The 15295-nt window shown below is 36.9% G+C and overlaps 1 protein-coding gene and 1 pseudogene across 1 annotated transcript in view; both read left to right on the forward strand.

The window, feature by feature from the left end:
* The window catches only part of PARD3B (par-3 family cell polarity regulator beta), a 1026938-nt gene that overhangs the window by 871026 nt on the left and 140617 nt on the right, over positions 1–15295 (forward strand). The window lies entirely within an intron of this gene.
* Positions 11363–12231, forward strand: LOC121030951 (40S ribosomal protein SA-like; annotated as a pseudogene).

Genomic DNA, 15295 nt, shown 5'->3' on the forward strand with positions numbered 1-15295 from the left:
CCATCCAAAACTCTTGCTGCTGTATTTCAATCATAAGAATTAAAAAGTAGAGACAGAAAAGAAAACAAGGGTTTAAAAGGCATGAAAACTAGAAAATGGCTCAGATTCTTTTAGATCAGTCATTTGCCACAGATTCACAGATTCACATCTGTCATGTGAAGAGCACAGCTATTACACACTTACCTACTTTGTCAACTGCTTGTTAAAAATCATCCCTACCTCATTAGATGTCCCTAAGCTTGCCATCAGAACTAACGTTATCTTCCTGCTACTTGAATCTGTTTAGTTCCCACTTGAACTCAATAGTTGACTATTGAATATGATGAGCCCAGTTCCTGTGAGCTCCAGAAGTCCTATCCCATTTGGCTGTAAACAACCAAAAATTCAACTGATATATTTCTTTCACCCTTTAAAGAATTTAGGTGGTTCAGGCCTCATTAGTGACTTCTTTCCATTTTTTTCCTCTGTTTTCCCCAGTAGTTAGATTGTTTTTTCATGTTACATCATGATTCTAAGAACCCTGTTGCAACTGTAGGCTTCATGTCCACTTTCAAAGAAGAAAGGCACAAATAGCCAATGGAATATGCCAGTCAAGTCCATCCCTTTGAAAAAATTTCCCAGAAGACCCCAACACCTTCTCAATAGGAAAACCTATATTCAAAAGTCTCTTCCAGGTTCAAGAGGATATTGAGACATAGTATTTCATCCTCAGTAAACAAAGACAAGAGAGAAAGGAGTTGCAAGTAGCTTGTAGGGAGCCATCCCGTTGCATCTACCACAAACAGATTACCCCTAGATGACTTTTCTGCTTTGTTTTTCACTTCCATTAATAATGCAAAAGTTACAGATTAATGCTACACTGCACTCTGTTCAAATATATTATTAACTTCCTGTGGGAGGCTATCCTTATTATGTAGACCCTCTTTTATAGCTGAGACCAAAATATATCAGTCTGAGTAACTTCTAATATCACTTGAGTAAAGCAGGTGGGGGACATACATTCTTGGTTTTCATAACCACTGAAAAGTATGTTTTGGGAAATTCTAAGATCAGGGTGATGAAGGATAGAAAGAGTGTTAGTAGGAAAGCTTCCTAGCCAGGTGTGAACAGCTGGGTGTGAAAATATCTTGTGCTATTTGAACAATGCAGAATAATTGATATCTAGTTTCTTGATTCCAGAGATTTGGCACTTCATGGAGGCATGACTCAGTCATACACAGCTCATGCCTCTGTTGGTGTTTGTCCCCAACCCCTTTCTAGTGATTTTTCCTTTTCCTTTTATTTTAGTTTAATGGCTTTTTGGTCTCATTTCTGACTCACAGTTTTGTGAGGCTGTGTGTAGGGACTTGAACAATAAATACAGTAGATGACTTGGAGATGTGTTTTTAGTTTCTACAAACAGAGCCAAAGTGATCTCATTTTACTTTGGGAATGCCAGTGACAAATGCCCTTTCCATAGAGAGTTAAAATTCATCAGTTGAACAAAGCAATCAGTTTTTTTCCTTAGAACATATTACCATCAATTTTTAAGTGACTTTTAAACAATAATGAGAAATCTCTTAATGAAAAAATCTCTATGACCAGATAAGTGCTAATAGTAACTGACATACCATTAACTCTACTTTCCTCCATCCCCTCTCTTTAAAACTTGATGTTCTCATTAATTTTTTTCTTTTCCATCTTCTGAGAGCCCTACTCTTGGGATTATGCTAGACTTGTGTCTGCCTAAGTTGTCAGCTTCCAGGGGTGACAAATGTAGATAACCTTCTCCTTTATTATACATGAGCTAGACCAGGGGGGTTAGTACTTAGTGACCATCCATCTGCAAGACCTCCACCCCCTTGCCATCTTCAACCACTGGTAGTAAGTGGACACGTTTGAGGAATGCTTGCCAAAGGGTTACTCTTATTTCTTAAAGCTGTCATTTAAGCACTGACTTAACTGTTTTTCAAACAAATGACCTGATCCTTAAGATATATTTATCTAACTTACCCAGTTTACCAAGAGGAGGTGGGAGGGAGTGTGCAGAATTTCTTCACACATATAAATAACACAAAAGAATAGAACAGAATATAGTCTTTTGTCCTCTTGAGGAATACAGCTGATATTTTGTAATATTAATGGTGGTATGCTATAATAAGGGTTGGCCAAAGATGCTATAGGAGCACTTGAGAGGGGCACTGAATGCAGATCTGGGTGGTCAAAGAAGGCTCTCTGAAGGAATCTAAGCAGAAATTTATTGAGCAGGTAGAAGAGCATGTGCAAAGAACCAAAGAGAAAATATGGTGCATTTACGGAACTACATGTATCAGAATATATAGACTCTGGTACGTCAATTAGGCCATCTGGAGGCAAGAAATGAAGGTCAACATAAGCCATACTCTTAAATGTCATTATCGTCTAAGATAAAACATTTAGTCTCTAGTTCAAGAGCAACAGGGAACCCTTGAAATAGGGATGTCATGTTCAGATTTGTGCTTTAGAAAGAGAACAGAAAACTTGGTGTTCTCATTTTTTTCTTTTCCGTCTTCTGAGAGCCCTACTCTTGGGATTATGCTAGACTTGTCTGTAACTAAATTGTCAGCTTTCAGAAGTAACAAATGTAGATAACCTATGGGACACTGGGAGCTCAGAAAAATTAAGAAACTTGCCTATGGTGCCACAAGTAATAAGTTGGCATAGCCAGTGTTTCGACCCAGATATAAATCCAAAACCCATGCATCAGCTTCCATCTATGCTGGGTTCTTCAAACTGGAGGTTGTAACTTATGAGTACACCCTGAAATCAATCAACATTTTTTTAAGAAAATAAGATAGAAAAGATCACTGCATAGCTTATAATAAGTATAAGAATTATTTAATAATTTTAATTAGATTCTATGTGTATGTAAAATGTACACATGTGTATATATATATGGAGGGCATGTATGTAGCTGAGTACTGGGACATGATGCAAAATTCATTTGTTACTGTAGATTATAGTAAAAAATGGTCAAAGCCACTAAGCCCATGCAAAAAGCTTGCCTGTTGTTCCTCACCTGCCAGACATCCTTCTGTCCCTCATTCATTCATTCATTCATTCATTCATTCCATTAAAAGAATATTAGATGCCTATCATGTACAAAGCACTCTACTCAAGGCTATGGAGGTACAAAGACATATCGGAATCCTTGGGCCTTGACTTACCTCTCTGTAGTAGTGCTAGATTTGTGTTAATCTACCAAACTTACTCCCGGCCTCTTGTGACCTGTGGTTTGCATTAATCTATTAGGCTAAGCCACATACCTTTTCATTACAGTCTTTGCTGATGTTAAAGACAGATTCCAAAGTGCCCTCTTTATAATTTCTGTATTTAATGCAATGTGTAATCAGGTATAGGCCATTGTTAGGTCAATTGCTTTCCTGTATTTATCTTTTCAAACAATAAATAATCAGTGAGATGAGAAAGGGCAGTAAAAGATAGTTTTAATGTTAGTACTCATAAATATCCAACATCTTAGAGATGTTTTAATATTTATATGTGGTAGAATACCATCCCCTCTGGAGACCTGACTGAGGATTGATATGAACCCATCCAGAAATAGAATTCAAGAGATGTAACTTTACACAGACTTTTAATTAATCCCGAGCAGGCACTCTGGATTCCCTCAAACTTGGTCATTACTCAGCCTCTCACTTTCCAAATTGCTAACATCTCTGAGCACAAGGCTAGGAGAAATATTCTCTTCAATGCAAATACAGTGGACTTTCTGCATCAAGGTCAGTAGGTGGTCTGGGCCTGAGCCAGAGCAAAGCCTGACTGGATATTCTTATGCCACTTTCTCTACTGATGTTGTAGCTTCTCACTAGCTTAGTTATCTCATCTATAAAGTGAGCATAAGTAAAGTGCCTACATAAGACTGTTACAGGGATTTAACTACATACATACTATATACAGATATATACAAAAAAAGCATCTGTCAGTTAATAAGAATCATTCAAGCTTAAGTTAATATTATATATGCTAGTATCTAGGCATTTACATCATTCTATCATTAAGATTACTAGGAATCACCTAGGAATGAACTGAAGTTGGGTGGAAAATTCTAAACAGCTCTTTCTTCTCCATTTAGTAGTTTTTGTTTTTGTTTTTAATTTGGTGGGCCAATATGACTTCATGTATTTTTATTTGCTTTTTTCATAACCATATGCTTATAGTTATTACATATGGTCACATTTTATATAGTCATAGTTATTGTTAACTCTTTATTCTGAACTTTTTATAAAGCCACAGGAAGTTGCAAATATAGTGCAGAGAAATCCCTGTACTCTTCACTAAGTTTTCTTAGTGAAGTCTAACTATAGTTACATCAATATAATTAATTATAGTATAATATGAAAACCAGGAATTTGACAAGATACAGAACTATTTAATCACCACAGAGATATTCCCCATGCTATCCCTTTATAGTTACACACCTTTCTTTCCACCATCCCCAACCCTCGGCAACCACTACTCTGTTTTCCAGCTCTATAATTCTGTCATTTCTAGAATACTACCTAAATGGAATGAAATAAATAGGGAACAATGTAACCTCTGAGACTGGCTTTTTTCACATAACCTGTTGACCTTGAGATCCATCCAAGCTCTCGTAGGTATCAGTAGTTCATTCCTATTTATTGCTGAGTAATATTCCATGGTATGGATGCACCACAATTCGTTCAATCATTTACCTATTGAGAGAATTATAGTTGTTTCCAGTTTGGTGCTACTGCAAATAGAACTCTATAAATAATCATCTGCAGGTTTTTGTGTGAACATAAGCTTTATTTCTTCTTTTTATATCTTTTGGGCCTTTTATGTCCTTTTCTTGCCATATTGCACTGGCTAGAATTTCCAGTACTATGTTGAACAGCAATGTGAGAACAAATATTCTTGACTTCTTCTTGATCTTAGGAGAAATGCATACTATCTCTCCCCCATTGAATATCATGCTACACTTAGGTTTTTTTTTTTTATATATATTTATCAAATTGAGGAAATTATCCTTGGTTTCTAGTTTTATGAGGGTTTTTTTTCATCATAAATGGATGTTGAGTTTTGTCAAATGATGTTTCTGCTTCATCTTATATGATCATATGATTTTTCTTTTCTAGCCTGTTAGTATTTTAGATTATATTTATGGTTTTACAAACATTGAGCCACCCTTGCATCCTGGAATAAAACATATTTGGTCAAGAATTTGTAATTCTTTTTGTGTATTACTTAATTTCATTTGCTAATATTTTAATAAGAATTTTTACATCTATGTTCATGAAAGATATTGGTCTATTGTTTTGTTTTCTTTTGTTTTGTACTCTCATTGGGTTTGATACCAGGATTCATTGGCTTCATTGAATGGGAAGGGAAGTGTTGCCTCTTTTTTTCTGGAGGACATTGTGTATAACTGGTGTTATTTCTTTAAACGTTTGGTAGAATTCTCCAGAGAAACCATCTAGGCTTAGAGATTTCTTTTTTGGGAGGTTTTTAATTATAATTCAATGTCCTTAATAATTACAAGACTACTCCAATTATGTCATGTTGTGTGAATCATGGTAGCTTCCCCTTTCCAGGAGTTGGTCCATTTAAGTTGTCAAATTTACATATGGAGTTGTTCCTAGCATTTCTTTATTGTTCTGTTGATAGAATGTTCCCTTATTGAACCGCAGAGCCTGTTATATCACCCTCTGTTTCATTCCTGACATTTGTAATTTTTGTCCTCTTTCTTTTTTTGCTTTGTCAGTCTTGTTGGAGCTGTCAATTTGATTGACTTTTTCAAATAACCAACTATTTATTTTGTTTTATTAATTTCCTCTATTATTTTTCTGTTTCCAGTTTTATTGATTACTGTTCTTTATTATTTCCTTCCTTATACTTGCTTTGTTGCTTTTTCTCTCTTTTTTCTAGTTTCTTAAATAAGGAGTTTAGATTTTGTATTTGGGACTTTCTTTTTTTTCTAATGGAGACATTTATGGAATGTTTCTAATGGAAACATTAATGCTATAAACTTCTCTCCAGCTCTGCTTTAGCTGTATCCTATGTATTTTGACATGCTGTGCTTATATTTCATTCAGTTCAATGTTTGTTTTTTAATTTTCCTTGAACCTTCTTTGATCCGTGGATTATTTAGAAGTGTGTTGTTTCCTTTCCAAATAATGGGAGATTTTCCTTTTTGTTGTTGTTGTTGATTTTATCACATTTTTGTCAGAGAATATGCTCTGTAGATTTTTTACTTTCTGTTTTAAAATTAAAATAACCTCTATGGTTGTGGATGTATTCATTTCTCCTTTTAGTCTTGTCAACTTTTGCTTTCTATATTTTGAAGCTTGTTATTAGTTTCATAAAACTGTATGGTTGTCATGTATTCCTGGAGGATTGACCCTTTACTACATTATTAACCCTTTATTACATTATTCTTAGTAATGACTATTGCTTCAAAGTCTACTCTGTCTGAAATTGATATAGCTGTACCACCTTTCTTTTGCTTAATATTTGTTTAGTGTATATTTTTCATCTTTTTATTTTCAACATTTCTGGATCCTTACATTTAAAGTATGTCTTTTATAAAGAGGCATATAATAGATTTTGTTTTGATATCCAGTCAATTTATATTTTAATTGTAGTATTTAGTTGTTTTACACTTAATGATACTACAGATATAATTTGGTTTAAATCTCTTATTCTCTATTTTCTATTTTTCCACCTATTCTATGTTTATTTTTCCCTCCTTTTTTTTCCTTTTTTAAAATGTTTTAACCAAGAATTTTATATGAGTCAATTTTATGTAACCTCTGTGAGTTTGTTATGCATTCTTCTACCCTCCTTTTAGTTCCTTTAATACTCAAAAGATGCATTCTTCATTTATTGTATTTCAAAATAAAGTAGTGTAGTAAAACCTTAGTTTGTGAGCATAATTCGTTCTAGAAACATGCTTGTAATCCAAAGCACCTGTATATCAAAATGAATTTCCCCATAGGAAATCATGGAAACTCAGATGATTCATTCCAAATATTCATATAAAGATGCTACAATACTGTGATATAACACAAAATAATAAAGAGAATGCAAAATATGAAGAAAAATAAACAAACCTGCACTTACCTTTAAAAACTTTCGTGGCTGGTGTGAGGGAGACAAGAAAGAAGAGGGTTACTGTGTAGGACGACTTTCACTATCACTAACAGAATCACTGCTATCTGTTGGCTCCATGGAATCTTTTTATGCATGGGGACCATTGTATATGCTCACTCAGATGTTGACTACAGTACAGTATTAATAAACTCTTGTCATATACTATATTAAGTTTAACTGACAATAAGGCAGCAGAGGAAAGAGTCTATATCTGCAGTCAGCCTGACCTAGAATGAAGCAAAGAATTCCTAAGTTTACTCTTCTATGGAAAAGCAAAGGACTGTCCATAGATGCTTTGAAGTGATAAAAAATACACTAGTTCCAGTTGTGGGCACCTTCCAAAGTTCTGAAAAATCACTGATTTCTACCTAACACAGCAGCCTGAGATGAAGCATCAAAGCATGGGAGAGGATGACCCACAATCCCGCAGCAAGAGAGAGTGACAAGAACGATTGGTTCAGTTGTGATCATGTGAAGTTCAGCATCACATACTACTTGTATTGCAAGACATCACTCATTTATCAAGTTAAAATGTATTATAAATGTTTGCTCATCTTGCAGAACACTTGCAGAACAAGTTACTCACAATCCAAGGCTTTATTGTACTTTTTTCATTTCCTAAACAATGTGTAGAACTTGGAATACTTCAACAACATTTAACCCCTCCTATTTTTTAGGCTATATTTTCATGTATTTTAAATATACATATGTTTTGAACCATAAAGTGCACTGTAATTATTGTTTTATATGGTAACTATTTAACTCTATCTATTTCTCTTTATTTCCTTCTGGATATCTTTGCTGCCATCTAGAATATTATTCCTTTTAACCATTATGACTTCCCTAGTATTTCTTGTAATGTAGCACATCTTCTCAGTTTTTATTTCCTTTAAAAAATGGGTTTTTTTTAATTTTTTCTTTACTTCTTGAGAGTATTTTCTCTGGGTATCTAGTTTTCAGATCTTTTTCTTCTTTCAACATTTTAAAAATAGCATTCCATTGTTTCTTACTTTCAGTGTCTTCACCAAAGTCTGTTGTCAGTTACTCCTTTGAAGATAATGTACCTTTTTGTCTTCACTTGCTTTAAAGTTTTCCCCTGTCTTTGGTTTTCAGCAGTTTTACTAAAATGTGCTTTACATGTGTGTGCATGTGCATACATGTTGTTGTGTTTAAAACTGGGTAAGGGTTTGTAGAGCTTCTTAAATCTGTCTTTCATCAATTTTGGAAAATTCTCAGCCAATATCTCTTCAACTGTTGTTTCTGTCCAATTCTCTCTTTTTTTGGTACTCTAATGATGCAAAAATATTAGATCTTTTTATACAGGTACATGTTTTTTGCTCTCTGTTCTGTGCTTCTTCTTTTTTTTAAACCTTTGATCCAGTTTGGTTATTTTTGAATGCCTTGTCTTCCAGTGTACTGATCTTGCCTTCATTTGTGTCCAATCTTCTATTAAACCCATCTATTGAGCTCTTATTTTTAGTTATGGTAGTTTTCAGTTTTGTTTTGTTTTTTTTTTTTAATTTTTTTTTTCAACGTTTATTTATTTTTGGGACAGAGAGAGACAGAGCATGAACGGGGGAGGGGCAGAGAGAGAGGCAGACACAGAATGGGAAACAGGCTCCAGGCTCTGAGCCATCAGCCCAGAGCCCGACGCGGGGCTCGAACTCACGGACCGCGAGATGGTGACCTGGCTGAAGTCAGACGCTTAACCGACTGCGCCACCCAGGCGCCCCTGGTAGTTTTCAGTTTTAACATGTCCATTTAATTTACCCTGAGATTATACTTCTGTGATGAAATTCTCCATCTTGTCATCTTTTTCTTGACTATATCAATTACAGTTATTTTAAGACCATGCCTAATCATAGAAGTATCTTAATTAGCTATTGTTTGATTTTCCACTTTGTTTTCAGTCCTTTGGTCCTATCTCCTGTTGTACACTGACTGCATGCTTGATATAGTGCTTGAAAATTGTAGAAATAATGTCAGGCCAACGTTATTTTTCCAGAGAGGACTTATTTTGTTTCTGCCAGGCAGTTTAGGGCCATATTGATTTATTCTCATCTGAGATTTAGATGACCGGAAGCTGGATTTTAGTTGTTGTAAAAGGTACTCTATTTGTCGTTTACCTGTACTCCTGGGATGTATTTTTTGTTTTCCTAACTGTAAATCTGAGTTGTTTACCAGACCCTTCTTTCTAAGTAGGCCATGGACTCTAATTTCTATCTTGCCAATCTTATAAGAATGTCAAAATCTCTTCTTAGTCTCCAAGTCCCTTAGCCTTTAAGCTCTTCTCATTTTTTCTTTTTTTTTTTAGCATCTGATTCTATGCCACTTATGAATTAGCAAAAAACTTGCAGAGAAAAGTACCACAGAATATTAAGCTTGATTCAGTGTGCTTATCTACATGTCAGAATCAATCTTGGTCCCTCAAGTTCTGTCTCCTTTCATTCTCCAATGCCTTCGAGCAGGTTTTTTCCTCATGTTTGTCCAGCTATTCTGGTTCTTCTCATGAAAGTGAGAATGCAGCAGACTATTCTACCATTACCAAAAATGGAACTCCCATATCCATTTTTAATGTTAAGTGTTAATGTTATGACAATGTAAATTTATAGTTAATACAATTTGTTATTAATGGACTAAACATACTACTATATATGAAGGCCACATGTATAGGATCTGGTACAGAACAGCCACTCATAAACAATTTCAGATTTGAATTTAAATACATACTGATTTGGGGTAAGGTGTAGAAGAGATTGGTCATTAGCATTAGCATTCAGTGTTTTTCATGTTGGTCTTTCTTGTTGATGCCCCACAGAAGAGCAGTCACTCTATGCTCTTGAGCATTGGTCTTGTGAACCTTTACATTAATAGCATTTCCAAACAGTGTCTCTCCCTACCATGCTCTCACTCAGAGACCCTCCAGGCCATCGTCACCATTTCAGTGACCATATTGAGCAAGAGGAAGGATAGGTTTGTTTTCTCTTGCAGTTAATGTCTCCGTTCTTCCATAAAAAGAAATAATCCGGTAGCGCTCCACTTCTACCATGGCTTCTGCTTGCTGCAGCTTTGTTCCTGCCTTTTTATTTTGATAGTGAGGCCGGTATTGGTGAAAGCTGGCAAATGTCTTAAAAATTGGTTTTTCTGGGGACTTAAGTGAGCAAAAATTGAGAAATGCCAAGAACAAGAAGCAGATATAGATCTAAGTGTTTTAGAACTTTGGGACATTATAGTACCAAAAGGCTTGTAATGTGCCTTATTCCAGTTTAGAGCCTGGAAAACAACTTTCACAAGCGTATGTGATTTCCAAGTCTCAAAACCGATTTACTGGGAAGCAAAAAATGTAAAGCAGTAGACTTCAATGGCGATTTTCATATCATTTGAGTCTATACTTTTGAAGAGGCTCAGTTCATAAATTTCCTTTTGGGTCTTTTTTGTCTGTGAGAGGATTTCTCCAAACTTAACTATTATCAAATAAAGTATGTCCAGAATCTGTTCAGATGTGGGTTTTAGGCTCTAGAAGCATATTTATGAGGATTTTCAAGACTAAGGATGAGGGAAGTGATGATGATGGTGATGGTATCTAATAATAGTATTCATTGAGCAGTTAATATATTCTCAGTATTAAGACCTTTTGCATATATTGTGTTGTCCCTTGAACAGTATTTAACTGTCAGTTTATTACTTCTCTTGAGATGATTATCTTTCTTCTAGTGGTCAAAGCATAGAATTTGAAGTTGATATGAATCATAGGTGTAAATCTGAATTCTACCACTCTGTGGTCCTTGACTAGAATATCTAACATCTCAGAGCCTCTTTTCACCTCCAGGGTAAAAAATGATACCATGTCTCATAGAATTTTTAGATACTTGAAGAGTTAATGCAGCTCAAACCTATAATACTAGCTGCCTCATATTAAGTGCTCAAACAAATGTTAGCCATTTCTTTTCTCATTTTTCTGCCACTGTTGGTTAAGATGCCCTTTCCTTTACTAGATCCATCAGGCAAGGAAGTAGAAAATAGAAATATCTAAAAAATATAAGAAAAGGGGATTACCGCTGATGATGTATTAGGAAACATGGTTCTTTAATACTCATTTGAATTCCATATAATTTATGATTTAATAACTCCCCATTCGGCCTTTCCACCCAGGGACGTGTCCATATGGCATTGTTTTGTGTTCCCATTGTTGCTTCACGGGAACCTTTCACAAGTTTGCAGGAGCCCTTAATGTCCTGCAAATGAAGGAGGAGATTGTCCTCAAATTCCTTGCAACAGGAACCCACTTAGGTGGCACCAACCTTGACTTGCAGATGGAAGAGCACATCAATAAAGAAAAGTGGTGGTGTCTACCCTAAATCTGAAGGGAACCTGGGAGAAGTCTCTGCTGGCATTCCATGCCATTGTTGCCATTGAAAACCCAGCTAATGTCAGTGTCATGTCATCCAGGAATACTGGCCACTGAGCTGCGCTGAAGTTTGCTGTTGCTACTAGAACCACTCCTGTTGCTGGCCACTTTGCTCCTGGAACCTTCACTAACCAGATCCAGGCAGCCTTCTGAGAGCCAAGGCCTATGGTGGTTCCTGATGCCAGGGCTGACTACCAGCCTCTCATAGAGGCATCTTATGTTAACCTTCCTACCATTGGTCTGTGTAACTGACTCTTCCCTGTGCTTTGTGGACATTGCCATCCCTGAACAACAAGGGAGCTCACTCAGTGGGTCTTATGTGGTGGATGCTGACCTGGGAAGTTCTGCACATGCATGGCACCATTGCCCATGAACACCCTTGGGAGGTCATGCCTGATCTCTACTTCTACAGAGATCCTGAGGAGATTGAAAAGGAAGAGCAGACCACTGCTGAAAAAGCTGTGTCCAAGGAGGAATTTCAGGGTGAATGGACTGCTCCTGCTCCTGAGTTCATTGCTACTCAACCTGAAGTTGTAGGCTGGTCTGAAGGCATGAAGTTCCCTACTGAAGACTGGAGTGCTCAGCCCCCCCACTGAAGACTGGTCTATACCTCCCACTGCTCAGACCACTGAATGCTTAGCAGCAACCACTAAGTGGTCTTAAGCTGCTCTTCCACAAAGGCAAACAAATTGGAAATAAGGTTGACAGAAAAGAAACAGTTTCTTAAATAAATAAAAAAAAATCCCCATTCGTTCAACAAATATTTATTGAGTGAGATTTGGACAAAGTCCTTAATGTCATGGAACTTATGATCTACTAGAGAAGACAAATATTAAATACTCCTTAATCATAAGTGCTACCAAGGAGAAGCACCAGGTGCTAGAAACATATTTGACATCGTGAAGGATCAAGGAAAGATTAGCTGAGAAAGTGACATTTAAGTTGGGGCTTGAAGAGTGCGTAGCCAAGAGTAGTTTGGTGGTGAAAGGGAAATGAAAGCATTGCAGACAGAAGAGCAGCATGGGGGGAAATCCTGATGTGGAAAGGTTGGCATGTGGGAAGAAGGAAAGAAGTTTCTCTTGCCAACACCAGACAGAGAACAAAGAGGATGAGTTAATCAGCTTGTATGGTACCTTTTCTTCACTGGCCCAAGAGGTATGCCGTAGCACAGATCACAATATAGAAAAGGTTCCCCGTTTTCTTCACCACGTCTCAGGGCACCCATCATTCTCAGCCTATTCAGGGACATGCATCCTCACTCCCAGAAATCTAACCCATTTCCAACCCCTCACTTACTCTCAGGGCTAGGAGACGCCTTATTAATCTGACACATGTATGCTTCTGCAGTTAAAGATCAACCATGGTAATGGTTTTCAAATGTGAGCTTTGCATCAGAATCACCTAGAGGGCTTGTTGAACCACCAAGTTCCTGACTGAGTAGTTCTGAGGTGGAGCCCTAAAATTGACATTTCTTTTTTTTTTTTTTTTTTAATTTTTTTTTTCAACTTTTATTTATTTTTGGGACAGAGAGAGACAGAGCATGAAAGGGGGAGGGGCAGAGAGAGAGGGAGACACAGAATCGGAAACAGGCTCCAGGCTCTGAGCCATCAGCCCAGAGCCTGACGCAGGGCTCAAACCCACGGACCGCGAGATGGTGACCTGGCTGAAGTCGGACGCTTAACCGACTGCGCCACCCAGGCGCCCCTAAAATTGACATTTCTAACAAGCTGCCCATGGCACTGATACTGGTGGCCTGGGCTCCGTACTTGGTTGAGTCACTAGGTTAAGTTGTCTTCCTTCTTTCAACAATTTGACAGTCACCTTTACTTTCTTAACTCAAAGGAAAATGCTCAGGGAGTTTTTGAAAGGGAAAATACTAAAATCAAAACGAAACTCTGTGGGTGACTGCACATTGGCCTAACCAGACTGTACCTTTTTGTGAGCAAGACTTACCTTCAATATCTGCATTCCCAGAGGCTAGCACATAGTAGGTACCCAATACATGTTTATTAGATGAATTGATGATCAGTGAAGGAATCACAGAATGGATGTAGCTTAGTGAATTTTATACATTGTTCTTTGGAAAGCTATCATGATTCCTTTCAGCCTGAAAGGTCTTCCAGGAGGCTAAATTGTCATTCTCTTGGAATCCAGCCTCAGAAATTGCAGAGTCAAGATATGCTTGTATTTTAAGTACTTACTTGGATTAAAAACTGAATTGCTAACAGGATTACAAAATGCCAAGTTTGCTGAGACTCAAATTGTTTATGCGCATGTTTGGTTCTAAGTTCTTTCGTCAATCAGTACATTTATGTTTCTAATTACAGTCAATGTTTGTTTGGTTGTGGGTTTTTGTTTTTTTTTTTTTTTGACACCTGCACATGAATTCTCAGTCAAAACGAGCTTCAGTAATTTGCACAGGTATAATATAACTAAAGCGAGGCTCATAACCACCGATGTGTCTCCTACACTACGTGTTTAATGAATTCAGAGGTGTTGTACCTCAATTCACATTGTGATTCAGAAAATGGTCTGCTATTTTTTCCATTTTCACTCCCACAGTGTTGTAAAACATTTTTAATAAGCCCTCTCACAATTTTCCTCATTCCAGGAGCATGGAGTTTTAGTAGATGATGCAACACAACTTTCATTTGTGATTATTTTTAGGCCTGTCCTTGGAATCTCTGTATTTGGACACAAGAAAAAGAAAAATGCCCAAGATTACCATAATTCTCCAAAATATAATGTTTATTACTGCCACCAATCAAATCAATTACAGACTCATAGTCTAGTCCCTAAAGACTGGAGCTGGTTTTGATGGGGGCTATCCATCAAATCTCAGCTATGACCCAGGCACTGGCTCATGGGTCAAAGCCTTCCTGTTCTATGATGAACCACCCTGAACAATTCTGTGCCCAGTTTTTAGCTTGGACCACGACCCCAGCTGACACCTGTAAAATTGCAAGTAATTTCTCTGTAGGCTCTAATAATCAGAGGCCTAGTTAGAGAAAAAGTCATTTTAGCATCAGCTGACAATTATTTTTTTGCCCTGAATATCTTTCCCTGCCCTCTTATTTGGTTTGAACTGACTCACCTAATTGGGGTCAACCACAGAAAAGGAATATGCTGCTGGATTTGTTGTTTCTGAATGCCCAGTGCTAAAGAATGTCTTGGGGATGACCTCTCTTATTTTTCTTAAAAGATGAAAGTTGAAGAATTTGAACAATGCATGCATAATATCATTGCAAGAGTAAAATCAACAAGGGGAACTCAACCAGTCTGAGGACCATTCTCGCACCTGTATCACCTTTGGGCATCCAGAGTACTTGTGGCCTGGCCAAGGCACTGCATTCAAGCCCTTCAAAAGACAGCAGAATGATGTCAGTGTTAACATTTCACTGCACATTAATTCTTGAGAAAAAAAAAACTGTCATTTAATTTAAGTGCTTATATGCATATGGTTAATTAAGAAGCCAAAATTGGCTATAAGCTTGGTAAGTTCTAAGAACAGGGAGAGAGAGATCATTATGCTTCTGCTCATGGTTAGCTATTTGTGAACCAGCTGATAATGTGCAAAATTAAGATTTCGTAAGTGGCATTTTAAATGAATGGTTAATGGCTGAAGATTAATTAAACAGTCAGAGTTGCTGAAGAAAAGCTGTTAAAAAATTATGTTTATAGGCCAGTCACTTGCATGCTGAACTGAAATCCTGATAGACTGTGGCCTTTCTGTTTACC

This window comes from Herpailurus yagouaroundi, unplaced genomic scaffold (genome assembly GCF_014898765.1).
Source record: "Herpailurus yagouaroundi ecotype Mexico unplaced genomic scaffold, PumYag 140, whole genome shotgun sequence".
Classification (NCBI taxonomy): Eukaryota; Metazoa; Chordata; class Mammalia; order Carnivora; family Felidae; genus Herpailurus; species Herpailurus yagouaroundi.